At 38.2% G+C, this 17980-nt stretch overlaps 1 long non-coding RNA gene across 1 annotated transcript; it reads right to left on the bottom strand.

Annotated features, from left to right (window-relative positions):
• Positions 1 to 8426: 8426 nt before the first annotated feature.
• LOC122065838 lies at positions 8427 to 13537 on the bottom strand. Its single transcript, XR_006136123.1, has 3 exons — positions 13218 to 13537; positions 11670 to 11742; positions 8427 to 8673 (listed from the first exon to the last, which is right to left on the bottom strand). It is a non-coding gene; the product is annotated as an uncharacterized LOC122065838 (long non-coding RNA).
• Between the last annotated feature and the right edge of the window lie 4443 nt (positions 13538 to 17980).

The following is a 17980-nucleotide window of genomic DNA, read 5'->3' as shown; positions in this document are numbered from 1 at the left end:
TTTGGTTCGGCCCGTGTTGTTATCGGTTCGGTCCGCCCGGTTTTACCGGTTCAGTTTAGGAATTGACACCCCTATGTAATACGGTTTTAATTCTGTTATGTAAATGGTTCCACTCTTGGAACATGATTGTGATGCACCAAAGACCATAATGGGCTCAAGTTATGGACATTATGGTCATTATCAACTCCAAAATATCTTACCATGTGAATATGTGTAATAAATTAAAACACTTACCACCCAAAAAAAAAAAAAAAGTGGAAAACAAAGGTGAATACTCATATACTCAAACCAATACCAATTTGGTTTGGTTTGGTTTGGTTCGGTTTGAACCGATGGCTCTTATACCCTTAATTATAATCGAATTGAACCGAGGTGAATACTCATATACTAAAACCGAATTTGATCCGAATCAATTCAATTCGATTTGGTTCTATTAATTCGGCTTAGTTCCGGATTTGGTATTCGGTTTTTATTATAAATTGACACCCTTATTGGAGCCCAGGTTCTAAAACTTGGAATCAATCAAGGCCAATATTGATCTGGTTCGGGTTGGATCAAACTAAATCGGATGGGGATTACGTTTTTACCCTTGGGCCTTATCTATGTATGAAGATTGAATCGTTCAGAATTGAGGATCGGTCAAGGTCGATACCCTTCTAATCCAGCCAAGACTAACTGATCCAATCCAAGTTTTAGAACCATGATTGGAGAACAACATGTGCTTCAATAGCCTATCCCCTTCTTCCTCCATGAGGTATGAACGTCTCGCCACCAACTCCTCTTCTCTCTCAAGCTGTTTGTGTCCCTTGTCACAAAGAGTTGAATCTAAACATCTACCCAAGGATTAAAGTATCGGTATCGGTCGCTGTATCGGTCGGTCAAAATTAAGATACGTATCGGAGGGTATCGTATCGTATCGGAGATACGCTAAGATACGCTAAAGATACGCACATAAATGGATAGGGAACACATTTTTATACACTTTTGCATAAAAAAACAGTTAAAAAAAGTTATATATAACATGTAGAATGCATAAATACTTAAGTGGAGGGTATCGTATTGATAGACAAATATATTGAGTTGAAAATGTTCAAAATGATGAGGGTATGGTATTGATAGACAAATATATTTTTTTGAGAAAAATCAAAATTTTCCATGGAAGTTGTAGAACACTTGTTTTTACATAACATATAAAAAATCTAAACATTTTTAATCATTGAGCATGAGTAGATCTAAGAAATTTGAAATAAATTGAAACCCTCATTTTCTCTTGAAAAAAGTTTGTAAATCCTTATAAATCCAATGATTTCATGTAATAATGATGCACAAAATGTGATTCTAAGTATGATGAACTAGGGGTGTCAATTCGTGGCCTGAACCGACTAAACCGATCGGGACCGACCGTTTATAGACCGGTCCAGCCCGGACCGTTTATTAAACGTGTTGGGCTTGAGCCCGGCCCGTTTATAAACAGTCGGTCTTGGTTTTGCTACTTGGACCATCGGGCGCCCGACCGAGACCGACCGTTTAACACCCGATCGAGACCGGCCTATTGTGCACTGGCCTAGCCCGACCCTTTAATGATTGTAGAATACCTATTTTACCCCCCAAATTAGAAAGTAAAAACTAAAAAGTAAAAACATGTTCATATTTTAAATAATGGTTATATTTGGTATCATTTATTAATTTATTGTCATTTTTTTGGGTTTGCATGAGTGGGCCGGAATATAAGAGCACATTTTAAAGAGGGTCTGTTTAAAAACCGGTTAAAGCCCGTTTAACATTAAACATGTCCGTAGCCCAATTAAGGCCCGACTAAAGCCCGATTAAGGTGGCCCGATTATAGCCCGAGGCCGACCGACCGAATATAAAGTGTACCATGCCCTCAATAACTAAGCCCGATTAGTTAAATGGGCGGACACGGTGTAGCCTTTGAAAGTTTTTAAGCCCGATTAAGCCCGATCGAAATCGAACCGACCCGACCGGTTGACACCCCTATGATGAACCTTAGATTTGTAAAAAAACTTGAAAATCTAAGGTTAAAATTGAAAAAAGTGAGTAAAGATTTAAGAACTTACTATTCAAAATTTTCAACTTTCAAGTTCAAGGTTCTTCTTGGACTATGTTTTTCTCCTTCTTTGAACCATTCACTTCGACAATGTTTCTTTCAATCTACCATTTGAGTCTCCAAAAAGGTGTGTGAATCAAAGGGGAAGAAAGAAGAGAAATATAGAAAACTATTGGTGAGAGTTTGAAGTGTTTGTTCAAACAATAAAAGGCACATTCACGGGAATTTTCATATTTTCAGTCGATACGTACCGATACGGTACCGATACAGTACGATACGGCTCGATACTGCACGATACGGTCGATACATACCGATACAGTACCGATACGTACCGATACTCTCGGGAATTTTCAGATTTTCAAAAGTTCGTATCGTAGAGTATCGTACGTATCGGTACCGATACGGTACGGTACGGTACGATACGCACGATACAGCGATACGTAAAAGGGGCCCAAAATTCCCCGTAGCGTATCGGTATGTATCGTGCCGATGCCTACCGATACGGATACGTATCGGCCGATACGGCACGATACGCACCGATACTTAAAACCATGCATCTACCATTCATTCAACTTGAATATTAACTTACATGTGATTCAAAGAAACTCAAATCGAGTTTATTATTTTTTGACATATTTTTTTTTTCTCAAACGGAGGCCCGAAGGCCAAATCAATTGAAAAAGCTAGGAAGTTTTTGCCTGAGATGGGGGAAGGGTATACAACAAAAAGGGGTGGTTTCAACCACTAGACAATAGCCTTCAATCTAGAAGCTCTTTAGCCAATGTATGGGATTAAACATTAAGGGAGCGAGGAACAAAAAAATAAATAAATTACAAAGTCATACAAAGCATGCTAATGAAAGAAAATCTACAACAACTAGTTAGGCAGTCCAATCAAGCAAAGTTTCCCCTTTGGTTAAGAATTAACACCAAGGAATGAAAAGATAGTTGTAGAATGAAAAGTACACAGGTTCTAAGGTTACCTCGATGTAGATTTCCACGCAATGGAGTTGACGCATATCGTTCGCCATCGACTGTGAAGAATTTACTGCCATTATATTCTTCCTGTATCTTTATTCCTGCAATCCCGATCACGAACACAATGGATCTTCTAGGTTTCTCCCACTAGCTCCCTTAATGTTCTCTTGGTGATGGAACCAATAATGAGAATGACGTTAGAGTAGGAGGAGGACCTAGAGTCCTATTATATAAAGTTTTACACCCTCCCATCAAGGTGTGCAAATTAGGGTAGGACTCTATTCCCTAATTTGACGAGGAGTGGGTTTCCTATTTAGAATCCAATTCTATGAGATTAGTATCGATCAATAACCTAATTGGTATATGGGACAATAATAGAAAATATTCTTACATCATGGTCATTGTGTTCACTTTCAATCTTTTGGTTTCCAGTTAATAGAAGATAGAGAAGAGAAGCCTTTATTGATGGGTGATGGTAAGTTGGATGATGATTAAGCCAATAATATGAGACAGAAGAAGAATGTAAGTGCAACCAAAGTAAAAGTTGTAAAAAAGCATCCCCCCCCCCCCCCCCCCCCCCCCTTCCCCTTTTTTTCCCTTCCCTTCCGCTCTCTTTCTATTTGGATGCTGAAGTATGGACAATGAGGAGTCCAGATTTCACTCTCTGGTTCACTACCTTATTCCTGCTGCGTGTTGACGTATTTCCTCCACATCTTGATTCGCAGGGTTTCCAGAGTACACACTTTAAAGAGTGGTTTGCTTAGCTGTTCAATTTTTTTAAAGACATTCTCAATCACCTGGATTTTAATATCCAATGGTATGCCTGATATGGTACGTCTGAAAAACCAGAAATAGATATATTTTTTAAAGGGAAATGTTTTCTGTTACGGAGTGCACCCTAGTGCATGCTCGGGCATTGACCATGAGAGACTTGGTGGTCATTTTGCACCCCTTGTGTCTGGAGAAAGTGGCGTGCTCTTGGGCAAAAAATGCGTCCCCTATTTTTAAAGAGTTTTCCTACATTGCACGGGAAGGTTCACCACATCATCCTAGGATTTTAATATATTCCTTAAATATCCTCCCAATATCCTCCCCCATAGATCTGAAACCCCGTGATCAAAGGATTTATCGTGACATAAGGAAAACTCCATCCTATTTATAATCATGTTCTTCTTTTTATATATTTGTCGAAGAGAACCACAATGGTATTTCAAAGACTCAGCAGAAGCCAAAATGTGTGGATTCAACTCCTCTGTGGCGCAACATAGTGTTCGGCGCGTATCCAAAGGCCAAAAACACCTTGGCACAGAGCCCAAGGCGTTTCTAGGCGTTGGATGCACGCCAGACACCATGTTGCACCATAGAGGATCCAAATCCAAAAGGTGTTTATTCCCTAGAACCCCCATTTGCAGTGAACAGTCTTATTTCAATTTAATAGGATGGACTAAATGAATCCAAACAAAACAAAGTAGAGAAAACTGATGGTGTGTGAAATGCTGCCAAACATATAAAGGTGGGAGTGATGTTTTTTTTTTTTTTTTTTTCTAGACTGGCGTTGGGATTTTTGTTGCTGGTAAATGCAAGGCTTGCATGGGATTATATCTGCCTCTACCGTGAAAGATGGAGTAGTTCGGGATGCTGCTCTTTCATCCGCCTGTCTGCTACTAATCTTGGCTTTAATTAAACGTCAATTGATTGGGCTACACAATCCATTGTTAAATTACTTCTCCAGTAGGTTGGTTTTCTTTTTTTTTTTTTTTTTTCGTGATGATGTCAAGGAGGCTCATACCTTAGCTAAACTGCCTCACGTCTATTCATAAACTTCGTATCTCTGGTGGCGTCATCGTTTTTTTTTTTTCCTAAATAAAATTCTCATTTCTTGATCAATAAAAAAATATATGGATTCATATTTTTTTTGGCTAAAAGAAACTTTATTCAAAAAAACTGTTGGTTACTAACCAAGGCATCTGCTTCACATTGTTAAAATAGCCAAGGAATGGAATGAGACCAAGCTGTCCTGAATCAAATGAACAGACATCTCCTTGCAAGGGAGTCAGTTATGCCGTTTACTACACTTCAAACATAATTGAATAAGCATACTATAGGGGAAAAAGTGATGAAACCTATGGGTTGGTATTTAGCCACCAAAATGTGGTTGTGTCAAGTGCCATTATCATTCACAAAAGTCTCAATCAAATGTTAGCATAGGATATGTTTGACTATGGTGGTTGAATTACAAAAAAGTCATTAAAACTTGTGTCTATATGCAGAGACGGGTGCTCAACTGTACTAAATCTTATTAAAAAAATCTTAATTGTAATAAAAATAAAATTTCCCCCACTAAAGTTTGAAATATTTGTATACCTTCTTTTTTATTATTGAGAGTCATATAGTTTTTAGATCTATAGAAAGACGAAGTTTTATCTCTGGCCCTCTTGTTACATCATTTGGTCTTACAAGATTATGATTAGATGACTAAAACACATATAAGAGTAATACCGGGTCACATTTTCTCACAAAAAAATCTTTTTGATAAATTAAAGAGTAGGATTTTTTAATACATGATTATTTTAATAAAAGATTCTTAAGATATTTTAAAATTTAATTAATAAAAAAAAAAAACACCTAATTAGTCCATGTGATAGAGGACCCCACAGATATCTCAATGACCAAATTTTAGCCCAAAGTAAACACGGAAAGTTGCTCAAATTCCGATTCAAAGTTTTAATAAAATTACCGAAATATCATCAAATAAAAATTAATATAAAACACAAAATGACATCTTTTGTAATTTTAATTGCCTCCTCTACTCATTTGGAGCTAAAAAAAAAAAAAATTTGTGCCAATGAGATGCTTGCCTGATCCTCTATCACATGGACTAACCTATGTACAACCATGAGGCAAATAATGAAGTGTCATAATAGTGATGGGATAGAAAACCCAAAAATTATATATTTTTACTCAATTTTCAAAAAACTAAACTTAGTTGAAAAGAAAATTTATGGGGTCATTCTAATCTACATTAGTTATGACTAGGTTATCCCTTTTGGTTGTTGTTTCCAGGTAAAAACCAAGTAAAAGAGAAAATTTAAGGACCAAGCTTTCCTAAGGCCATAATGAACGGATGAACTTAGGGCCATTCGATGGCAAGTGGGGGGGGGGGGTATGGTGTATAGGGGTCACGTTCCATCGACTCACATGGTGATGTATATACTGTGTGGTGAAGCAAAGTTTTGTTCAAAATTTAGAATGAAATCTTTTTTATTTAAAAGAATATTACTCAGAATTGCTAAGTAAATCTAGCTTCTCTCTTTTGTGACTTCCCATTTTCGCTTGTGAACAGCTGAGTCTAAGCACCAACATCTTTACCATTGATGCCAAAATCTTTACCATAGATGGTTGCATATGTTCGTAACATCAACACTTTATATTATTAATTAAGTAAATAGCCTGTGGTGGTCCAAACATCTCAAAACATATCTTAGGCTCTTAGCTGATCTCTCATCGTTGTAGGTTGTTGAGTGACAAGCCATCGGTGCTTTAGTATATATTCTTTTCATTTCATTCTTTATTAATTCATCATTAATGGAGTCTTATTCATTGTTTTCTTGTATATAATTTCATTTCTTAAAGGCTTTGTCTGATTATAAGTTGTAACGGAGGTAGGTTACAAATGATCTGTAAAGGGTTTTCCCATTTATTCTTTGTTTTCTTTTATATAATTACATTTTTTAAAAGGCTTTGTCAGATTTTAAGTTGTATCGCCAGCTGACACAAACAGGCACTTTCACATGTTAAAAATAAATAAATAAATAAATACAAAACTAAGAATCTTTACAGGTATGTGTCATTGTATATTTTACAATTCTCTCTCTCTCTTATGTACATAGGTATGTTTCTCAAAAAGAAACAATCCTCCACTTAGAAAAAAGGCATAAAATTGAAGATAGAGAATAAAAAAATATGTTCATGAATCATAGAACACGAGAAACATGATGAATGGTTAGCGTAGAAACCATGGATAAACTTGAGTTTGAAGAAAATGAAAATCCAAGGTTGGAAGGAATGCACAACTCAGGAGACAAGAGCTTCAAGCTTTAACTTCTCAAACAACAGCAATGTGGTAACCTCAAAAGAACTCTCAAAAACAGCCCCAAAAAGGATCCCTATTATTTTTGCAAAACCTTCTTTTATAGCTCGTCTCCCATGACCCCTCTATTTCGAAAAGAAACAAATCTACTCGAAACCATTGGATTTTTTTTAGCAACTTGAGGTTGCTGGCCTTGAGTTGCCATTGTTGGCAACAAACACTTCGGCCTAATGGGAATGAGCAACGATGAAATAACAAAATGAGGTGCTCTGAGCACCCCCATTTAGAAAGAAGGGTCAAAGGTTTTGGACCTGTAGTTTTCCTTGTCCCCCCTTCATCGGGTGGTGTTGTGTGGGGGGTGTGTCATCAGAAATCAGGCTTGAAGCTCTGGCCTTACCAATGAGCCGACAACTGATGGTTATTGGTCACGACTACTACCAAAAAGCTCCAATGAATAATTGGTCATATTGGTGTTGAGGGAGTAGCTATTAGTGAGTTGAAGAGCCGGAATGGTCAAATGTTCATATACAACGTGTCAAGGATATTTTGATCATTTTGTAGGATAATAGAGGACATTTGAACATTTTTTTTACAGAGTATTAGATGCTTACAAAGCATTTTGCAAAGGATCGAAGCAGCAGGTCAAGGCCTTGTACATCGAAAGTTGTGATTTCATAATATTATGTAGTGGGGTCCACTTTAAAGCTAGTTTTGGAAGACTTAATGGAAGATCTGGGTGGTGATGTCTTTATGAAATGAAAAATCATCAATTCGTGGTCACAACCCAAGTTGAATCGCATCATTCTGAGTTCAGACGAAAAAGCTATAGTGATTCTCGTACGGTTGCACGGAAAAGAAATTAAGAGAGGATTGAAGAAGGTGGTCGACTTTTGGATGCTCTCTGGCCATTTTTCTATAGAAACAATTAAATTTATATTCTTTAGGTCATCGAGGAAAGATGAAAGAGAGTTATAAGCTAGATACCTTTTCAGGTAATCTGGTTGGTTGGGAGTAAATAGTATTCCTTAGAATATTCTCTTCATCCGATAGAGGCAAAACACGATTTGGTAAAGCACGTTGATATCATCATGACATCATCAGGCACATATATGGATTCATTACACGTGTTATGTCCCAAGAAGATTTTTTTATTTACAAATATTGTCACACCCCACCTCTGATAGACCAAGGTATGCAGCACTAGATACCCATATCTAGTTAACCTAATCTTCCAGGATTACAGATGCAGTACCCTAATCCATAAATGCCATCAAAACCACAACTACAATCATAGTACGCATATAAAATAACAAATATTACTAGTGATCAACTACATGATAAGTAACAAATATACGAGACCCATTTGTTTACAAAGCCACATGTATAATATTTACATCTTACATATTTCATCAATATTTACATCAGAAGAAATAACTGAAATACCAGAAGTGAAGTCCATCAGCAATCCGGTGTCTCGTAGACACAAACCTCACAACCATCACCAAAGTCCAATCTTGTCTCAGTACCGGTTCCACCATCTAAAAAGAGTAATCAATGTGGGGTGAACTTCAAAAGCCCAGTGAGGGGTGTGCATACAAGCACACATAATACAAATGATACAATGCATGTTCCATACAATTATATGATGCATATGAATCCATTTGCTACACTTCTTTTCTATTTCCATTTCTAAGTCTATCATTTGGTATTGGTGTTATGCAACGTAGGTGGTATCCCATCCCCAGTACGTCAGGCTCTAGAGATACGAGCTTGTTACAAGAGAAAGCCTATAGGTCCCGAGTCCTACACATTGGTCACCTTGCAAACCTCCAAAGTAACTTCTACAGCCATGGTCCTGGAATCCTACACATCGGTCACCCATGTTGTGTCTGCCTTTAAGTACAGTTCGTCGTACTTGCAGACGTGATAGTCTCGTCAGACATACCACTCCTTTGGGATTAGTCAATACCTAACTGATGAGCACATTTATGAGTGAAATCTTTGGGTAAAAATCATGCATTTTACATATTTAGAATGAAGCTACCTTGATTTTTACTCTCTTTTTGTAAGTTTTACATTTACAAGGCCTTAAGGACTATCGGGCATCGTATCTCCAATTTTACACATAAAGATGTCTCGTTTCTTTTCATGGTTGCGAAGAAGATAAAATTCTGAGCAAGATGGATGTGTTGTATTAAAAGTACACATTCGTTTTGACACCCATACACGTGATTATTCTTTTCGGGTCAGAAAAAGAATAATGGACCAGAAGAGAACCAAGATGCAGACCCAACCCGTCTGCAATTGTCCCAGGGGTACAAGAGAATATTCTAAATGCCAAAAAAGCAAGAGGGACCCACTTTGGGTGCCACTTTCTCTCTCCTTGGGTGTGGAACATAAAATCTCCTATTTTTTGGAGATTTGGTTGAAGATTCTCTATGTTCCACCTACTTAAAGACAAGAGGCATGGACAAAATTTTCAATTAAATTAGAAAATAGCCCAAAATCATGTAAAGCAAGGAGAAGAAATCGTCCAAGAAAGTGATTGTGTGCAAGATAGAAGAAAGAGAAAATAAAATAAAAAAATAGAAAAAAAAAGTAGAAAATCGTTGGACTCTAACCTTTCTCTCTTTTCTCTCCTCCAGATCATCACCTTCGACTTAAGAAAACCCTAATTAGGAAACCTAAATCTTGGAGATCCTCATCTCCTATGATTTCTCTCCCTCTCTCTCTTCTCTCTCCTCCACCTACCCACACCCAAGTCATTGGACTCCTCTCTTTTCTATCCTTTCTCTCTTCTCTCTCATCCACATCACCATCAAACCCTAATCAAACCCAATTCATTGGAGACTACTCTCTTTCCCTTATCTCATACGATTCTACCCCCTTTTCTCTTCTCTCTCCTCCACCCCATCAAACCCTAATCAAGCCCTAACTAAATCCTAATCGTTGGACCCCTTCTCCCCTATTCCCTATAAATAAACATCATACTAGAAAGGGAGGGTGCACTTCACAATTAGGGGTTCCTCTCTTTCTCAAGCAATTCTCTGTTAGGGTTTTCTCTCTAGCACTTCACTTTCAGGGTTTTATTTTCTCTAGTTCTTCTTCTAGTCTTCTTCTTACTTTTTGATTTAAGCATTTATATAATGGATGTTTAATGAATGAATGCAAGTTCTTTCAAATTTTTATTTATTTATTTTTTTTTATGTTTATTGTTCATGAAAATCAGTTGTAATTTTACTTTCTAGTTCTAGGCTTAGTTCTAAGTAACAAGAACTAAGTGTAGAGCACAAGTTTTCAAGTTCAGATTTGTCTTCTCTAAGCCTAGCAATTTCAAATTTAGTTTATTCTAGATCTGGTTTTTAGGGTTGGTAGTATTTTAAATCAAACAAGAAACAATCAAGTTTAATTCAAGTATGAAAGTTCAGGTTGGTAGGCTTCTTGATAAGTCTTCTTTCCTCCCTCTCATTCCCTCTTCTAGTTACCCATTCATTCTTAACTTAGGTTTTTAATTTCAGTTTTACTTTATTTTTTTCCCTTTACCCCGAGATCCTTGGCTAGATGCATGTGTTGGCTTTGCTCCTCTCTAGCTATGGAGGCATCATTTTATTGTCTTTACTTTCAATTATTTACTTTGTCTCCCTTTCTCTAAACCTAAGTAGTGACGCCCTTGTAAGAGTTACTCTCTAGTCAAGTAGGGAAGCTTACATTATTTGTGGTGCATTCCTCGGGCTAAGTAGAAAAAATTACTTGTGTGCCTCTGTCTAGCTTTATTCCTCTTTTTATTTTATTTTATTTTTATTTTAACACTTTTACTTTCAGTTATTCACTTTTTATCAGTGTGGTTTGAAGTATTTAAATTTCTAAATGTGTTGGTTAGGACGTTTTTAGATGCATTTGTTTTAAGGCGGTAGTTAGAAGTAGATCACCATAATTAATCGATACACTTTCGTGTTACTAAAAGATGCCAAAAATAAAGTGGCTGCTCTCCTTATGTTCGACCCGTAGCTACGTTGATCCGTATGCTTGCGGTTACTTTTAAATCTCAAACACTAACCTCTACTGGCAAGGGATGTAGCACCAGGGTCAGTGATATCCTAACCATATGCATTCTAAATGATGTTGATACATCCGTCATACATCACACACCATACAAACACACATCCTCTAACTTCTAGGCCCATAGTACTAGAATCACACCTCAACCACACCGTGCCCTTAACTGTTAGAGCTATAGTCATAAACATAATACTGACCTCTAGGTCCACAGTACAAGAATCACACCTCGGCCACACTGTGCCCCAAACCATCAATACCACAATTACAATCATAGACCAAAGTCTCTATATCCATAGATATCACATTCTTAGGTTAGCAATAATAATAGCAAAAATAAACAATTCAATCATATCATAAGCACATAATATTAGCATGCATAACATAAATGTCACAATTCAATCATATATATAATTCATGCAAAATAGAAAAAAAAGATAAGAAACACTCCGTAAATTAAGGTCAAACACCCACTTACCTCAATACCCAATCAAAAAGTACGATAGATTCCCCGTGACCAATGATGTGTCCTCGTCCGATAGTTTAGATTCCTAAACCAATAGTGTATCATAGTGTCAAACATGTATAAAACCTAACATGACTAAATACAGGTTCAATGCTGAACCTATAGACCCCTTAACAGTCCATATACTAACCCAATTTAAAGCCTTGGAAAAGCCCCCAAGCTACCCCTCCCTATAGAGTCAAACCCACTCAAAGGATGTATGGTATAACCCACAAGGGAAAGGTATTAATCAGTAAAAATAAGGGCAGAATAGGTCTGTAAACATTCCACCGGTGGGTGGGCACCGGCCTACCGTAGGACCACCGATGGGTCAGTTTTTTGCAGAATTTTCTGCCAACCTGTAGTCTGCGTCTTTACCTGCTGAACTTAATTTTCCATAATTGGGCACAAGGTCGAGGGCCATTGCTCCCAACAGAATAGGGGGTGTTTTCTGAAGTCTCTAGGGTCAATAAACACATCACCATTCATTCCAATTCCAATAGTTAACCTCAGCCCATCCAAACCCATAAAAGTTAGGGAATTCTAATAACTTGAAACTGATGGACTAAGGGCTGAGCTCTTCCCTTCATCATTCCTACTTAACTAAGGCTGGATAGACATGATTAGATAAATATTGTTCATATCCCAGCTCTAATTAAACTCACATAGTAGGATCATTTAATAAATCATAATTCAAAAATGAGAACTGCACTAATTTAACCCCAATTTAACTACCTATATAACCATATCATCCAATTGGGATCTTCCCATCTATTTTATCACTCACATAGGGCTGAGTAGCTGCAAGTTTCATGGCAGTACCATTCTTCAGCCCCAATTGAGCTCAGAAAGGACTCTTTCATAGGTCACAGAGGACAATTGGGTAATTTCTTCCCAATTCACACAGGAAAATACAGCAGCAGTGTTTATTTGCCTCGAACTTTAAAATTACTTGCATGCATACCACAACCTCAGCTCCAATTTCGTTAAAATTTTACTTCTATGACAAAAGCCCTAAGATCTAGGATTCCCAGAGATGAGTCAGATATGGGTTTGGGTCTCTGAACCCACTCTATTTCTCCAATTTCTTCCCTGGGATGGTGGTCCCGGTGCTAAGATCCTGTTCCCCAACATGCAGAGCTCAAACCCAACTAGTGGGTGGCTGCAGGGATGGGCTACAGGTCTATATACTATCCAAATTTAATGGACAACAACATATTGCAGCAAATTGGGTCTCTGCAGCTGGGTTTTCAGCTATGGATGATAAATCCCTTGCATGCATCCCCAAATCCAGCTGTACATAACTATAGAGATCACATACAACCTGCGTATTACCTAATTTTTACAGGTACAACATGCATGCATAAAGTTATTCAGTCTCTATAACTGAATTTCACTCAAATTCCATGCATGTAGTCCAAAATTCAATTCTAGGTGGCTGCATGCTTGGGAATTCGACGATTAACACTTCAGATCTTGAAGGACTCCTATTGTAGAGTAAATAGAGGAGTATTTACGCACCATATGTGTAGGTATAGCAGTAGGTACAGCAGGTGCAGCAACAGGGGCAGCAACATGAACTTTCCAGCTCCCAATTCAGCTTGCTTCTCCAAGGAACTTCAGAATTTGAGGTAGTACAAAAACAGCATAGAAGCAGAAATATACACCACTTGCATGACACTCTTAGCTACAGCAGTAGAGCACAGTAGGGGCAGCAACAGCAATAGGACAGTAGCCGTACGCATTAGCTCCAAGAATCTGCCCCAAGCCAGCATTCCTTCCCTCTCTTCTTCTTCTTTTCTCCTTCCTTTCTTCTCCCCTCCCTCTCCCAAACGAATTTGGTGTGTGAAATGGTGAACAGTAGCTAGGTTTTAGGTTATATAATTCTTCGCAAAGGGTCCTTAGGGCCTGTTTGGCCGAACCATCTTAAAACATAAATTAATTAAAATTGAATTCCCAAAGATGAACCCCACTAATTTCTTACCTATTAGGTGCAGAATAATCAGTATTAGGGCCACTACAAATTGGGTGAATGTGAGGATCAGGGAGAAAATGCAAAATTTTCCTGGATAGCACAACCAAAAGCCGATGGGCAGCAATATGCCCCCTAAGCAGTCCTTTGCCCTAGGTCCTTGAGTCAAATATATTCATGACCTTAGAAACCCAGAGTGGCCCATTTTCCTTCCAATTTAGCTCACTGTACACAGGACAAGTTAGGTAAACCATGTTCAATGTGTAACTTCATTGGCTAGGTATGCAGCCCAGCTGGCCTAAGTGCACTGCTATGACCTGGTACCCGAGGCATGCAATTGTGTTTTGATACAGGGTATCATATGCCCCCTCCTTACAAAAATTTCATCCTCGAAATTGAATAGTTCAAACTTGATCTAGAATCTCTCCGAGATTCTACTTACAAATTCCAGAGCATGGCTAGAATTATAATCGTGGACTGACATACTCGGCAATTTAGACATATGGGAGGCACCATGTAATGTCCCCACTTTAGGTAATATGTCCAGCTTTGTATTGGCGTGTTGAGATATCTACCACTTGGATTATTGACTAATTCACAACTTCCCAACTAATAGAATCATTAGTACTTCAGAATCAGTTGTGATTCCATTAGTATACTTCACTTTTGGTACCGATGCCATGGATTGGCCTTCCGTTTCTTTTCCAATAAGTGTCATCGGGAATGCTATCCATAGGTAGTGTTGTCTAGGCATAATGTGGCTTAGATACAACTGACACCACTCTCATCTTACAAAATCAAGTCATTGGCACAAGACGAGCAACGATGTCCTGCCTTGATATCTTCAGGTGTTTTATTCCTTCAACATGCAAGTAATACTATACATGCATTACTTAACATTGTCGCTCCAATCCAACATTGCTACCGATCAACCTTGGATCCATTGAGTGGCACAACATTTTAGGTATCAGCTTCCCGATACCATTCTCACTTCCTTATAAGGAGAACACTCGTACTACTTCATTTGCTTTTTTTTTTTTTTTTACTTACAACCTAGGTCATCGTTGAATACCAATCCCGATCAGTGGTAACTATGGATGAACTCCTACTTGCCCATTTTCACGACTCAGTCCTCGCTACTTTTCCATTATTCCATGGATTTCCATTTAGTACGTGTCATTGAAATTACTGTATGCCAACGTTGACACAACTCCACCCTATTTTTGAAAATTTTATACACATGGTGTAACCTTCATGTTTAGGGTCATTGCAAAGTCCAAGTATGCTTCACAATCCTTAAGTAGCATTTTCTTCCTTTGCACATCACACACAAGATTTTAAGTGGGTAACAAGTATGTGGACGGGGAATGGTTCACATACCTCTACTGGTAGGATATTGACTACCAACTATGTGGTAAACTCTTTAGCTTTCATACATCTTGTCAGCAAGGAATGAGAATACAAACAAGTGGGATGTACCAGAATTTAGCAATGCATATGAGACTTTCATCAATGTCAACTATGTACCTGTGACTACCTCAGATGTAGCCTTGGCTCCTTTTGTTGTCATTTGCGAATACCCATCCTTGTGTTCCGATACCTTGTTGTTGTTGATGCTAAGGGCTTTACATATGAGTCTCCTGATGTCATCTGAGAGCAATACTTGGCCAAATGCTCAAGCTGGTTGTACACAAAATACCGCTTCTTCTATGGACATGATCTCGATGTAGCCATATGCCTGAATTGATTACATCGGAAGCACTGAGGTGAACCCACTTGCTGAGGAATTACTATTGTTGCTGGCCTAGGCTGTTACAATGCTTGGCCAACATTTGGTTTGCTGAACTGGGTTGCAGCTAGTGTAATGTTGGGTCCCCTAATTGCCCTAGTGAAACCTCTACACCAAACAGTGTGCCTGCTCTCCTTGCTGCTTGAGCTTGATAATTATCCTTTGCTTGATTTCTATAGATTTGGCTGTTTGAACCACCGGTGCATAGGTCTACAAGTGGTGTGCCACTAATAATGCACCAATACCAGACCTCAGACCCTTTTCAAACTTCTTAGCCTTGGCTTTATCTGACTTTATATGCTCTGGTGCAAAATAGTACTGTTCTTCAAACTTCTGCTGATATTCGAGAACAGATCTTAGCCTTTGGGTTAGAGCCATGAACTTTATCTCCTTTCTGTCCCTCACACTATATGAGAAGTAGTTCTCATAGAAAACCTTAATAAATTGCTCCCAAATAGGATTGGGATGAGTAGCTGCTAATATGGGCTTTGCGGTCTTTCACCATACATGGGCTTCATCTTGCAACTGGTAACTGGCATAGATTATCTTTTGTTTATTAGTGCAACCTAGTATCATAAATGCCTTGTCCACACCCTCTACTCACTTAGCAGTTGCCAATGGGTCATGGGTCACATCAATAAAGTAGGGAGGCCTGTACTTCTAGAATTTCTCCATTAACTTAAAAATATTTGTCTACACTAGTGCAACTAGCTATGTCTCTGGTGTATGCTGCCCAGGGGATGTCACTAGTATTGGTACTACTTGAGATGACTGACCACTAGCTGACTACACTGTAGCTAGAACTTCTTGGGCCAAAGGTGGTGTAGTAGTAGGAGCAAGTAGTGTAAGCTACTGCACAACATGTGTCTTTCTGACATGGATAGTTGTAGCACAGATAGTTGTATCTATCTTAGTTATCATAGCCCTCTGTTGTTGTTGGACTTCTCTTTTTTTTTTTTTTTTTGTTGGGGGCTTTGCTAGATGCCTTCCTAAACGTCTTGCATCACATTAGTTGCTATGGCAGCCACATTTTGAATTGCCATCACTAGTGGAGTAGGGGGAGGAACATGTGATACAACTTCTATCACATCTTCACCCTCGTGTTTAGGTTTAGGTGAAGGGTTCAGATTTGCACTTGTGGTGTAATTGTGCCTCCACTGTTGTGGGTCATATTGAGGATGGGTACACTTTGGCATTTGAGAAATTTCTTATGAAGTGAATATACGATTAATTTTTCAATGATTAATGCGTACTATACGACCACACAACATGCTTTACAGTTTATATATGGCAATAATGGAAAGCACATGAGAGAAAAAGAAAAGGTCATCTACTCAATCCTTTGCCAGATGGCATCGACTGACAAAACTCTATTTCTCAGATCCTAACTTATATAGTTCCAGTAGTAATTATGTCATGTAGTTTACTATTCCAAGGAATATTTGAATCTGATTCTTTGTCAGAGGACCATCAGGAAACTGTTGGAGAGATGTGGCAATATGAGGCTGAAGTTCATATCTTCCTTTGGAGATAGTTACTCCGAGAAAATCAATGGAGGATACACCAATTTGCATCTTTTTGGGAGAGAGCATGAGACCATATTCTTGAACAATTGTATGAAATTGCTGAAGAAGTTGTAGATGTTCTGCCTCATCTTTGGAGAAGAGAAGAATGTCATCAATATAGATGAGGGCATGGTCTTGAATTGGAACAAATATTCTCATCATAGCTCTCTGGAAGATTGATGGAACTGTTTTCAAGCCAAAATGCATTACTGTCCATTGCATATGGTATCCAAGAACACAAAAGGCTGTTTTTGGTTTATCCTCTAGAATTATTCCAAGCTGCCAAAATCCTGCTTTGAGATCAAACTTGGAGAAGATATTTGTATGAGCTAGTTGGAGAAGTAAAGCCGGACGAGTTGGTAATGGGAACTTGTCATTAGATAAGAAGAAATATAAGGGCTGATAATTAATCACCATTTTCATTTTTCCACGAATCTGTTCTGTCTGCTTGTTAACATAAATTGCTTGACATGCCCATGAGGAGAGGGTTGGTTCCAAAAGACCTTGAGACTACAGTTTTTGGATTTCTTGAACTGCCAAGGAGAGATGTTCTGGATTCATGTCGGGATGGCTGGCCTTTGTTGGATTAACATCTTCATTTTTCTTGAAGGGCAAAGTAATGAAGAAGTCAGAGTTTTGCCAAAGAGGATGTGAACACTTGGTGAGGAACTCTGTATGAGAATTTGCACAAGATGTTGAAAGAATTTTTCCTTTGATATTCTGAAACGGGGATAAACCTGCAAGAAAAAGGTTAGAAATAGGGGACCAAGGGAGAAGTTGTTGTTTATAAACAAGACCGTGGGGAGTCCAACGAAGAGGGAGATGGCTGAGGATATCAAAACCTATGATAAGGTCTTTTCCAGGGAAATGGGTTCCTAAAACTGTATGGGTTAATGACAGGGTAGGGAGGAGTTGGATTTTTATGGGTTGTCTAGACACAAGATTAATATAAAATGTT

This window comes from Macadamia integrifolia, unplaced genomic scaffold (genome assembly GCF_013358625.1).
Source record: "Macadamia integrifolia cultivar HAES 741 unplaced genomic scaffold, SCU_Mint_v3 scaffold213, whole genome shotgun sequence".
In the NCBI taxonomy this organism is placed as follows: Eukaryota; Viridiplantae; Streptophyta; class Magnoliopsida; order Proteales; family Proteaceae; genus Macadamia; species Macadamia integrifolia.
This window is presented reverse-complemented; position numbering and strand designations above follow the sequence as displayed.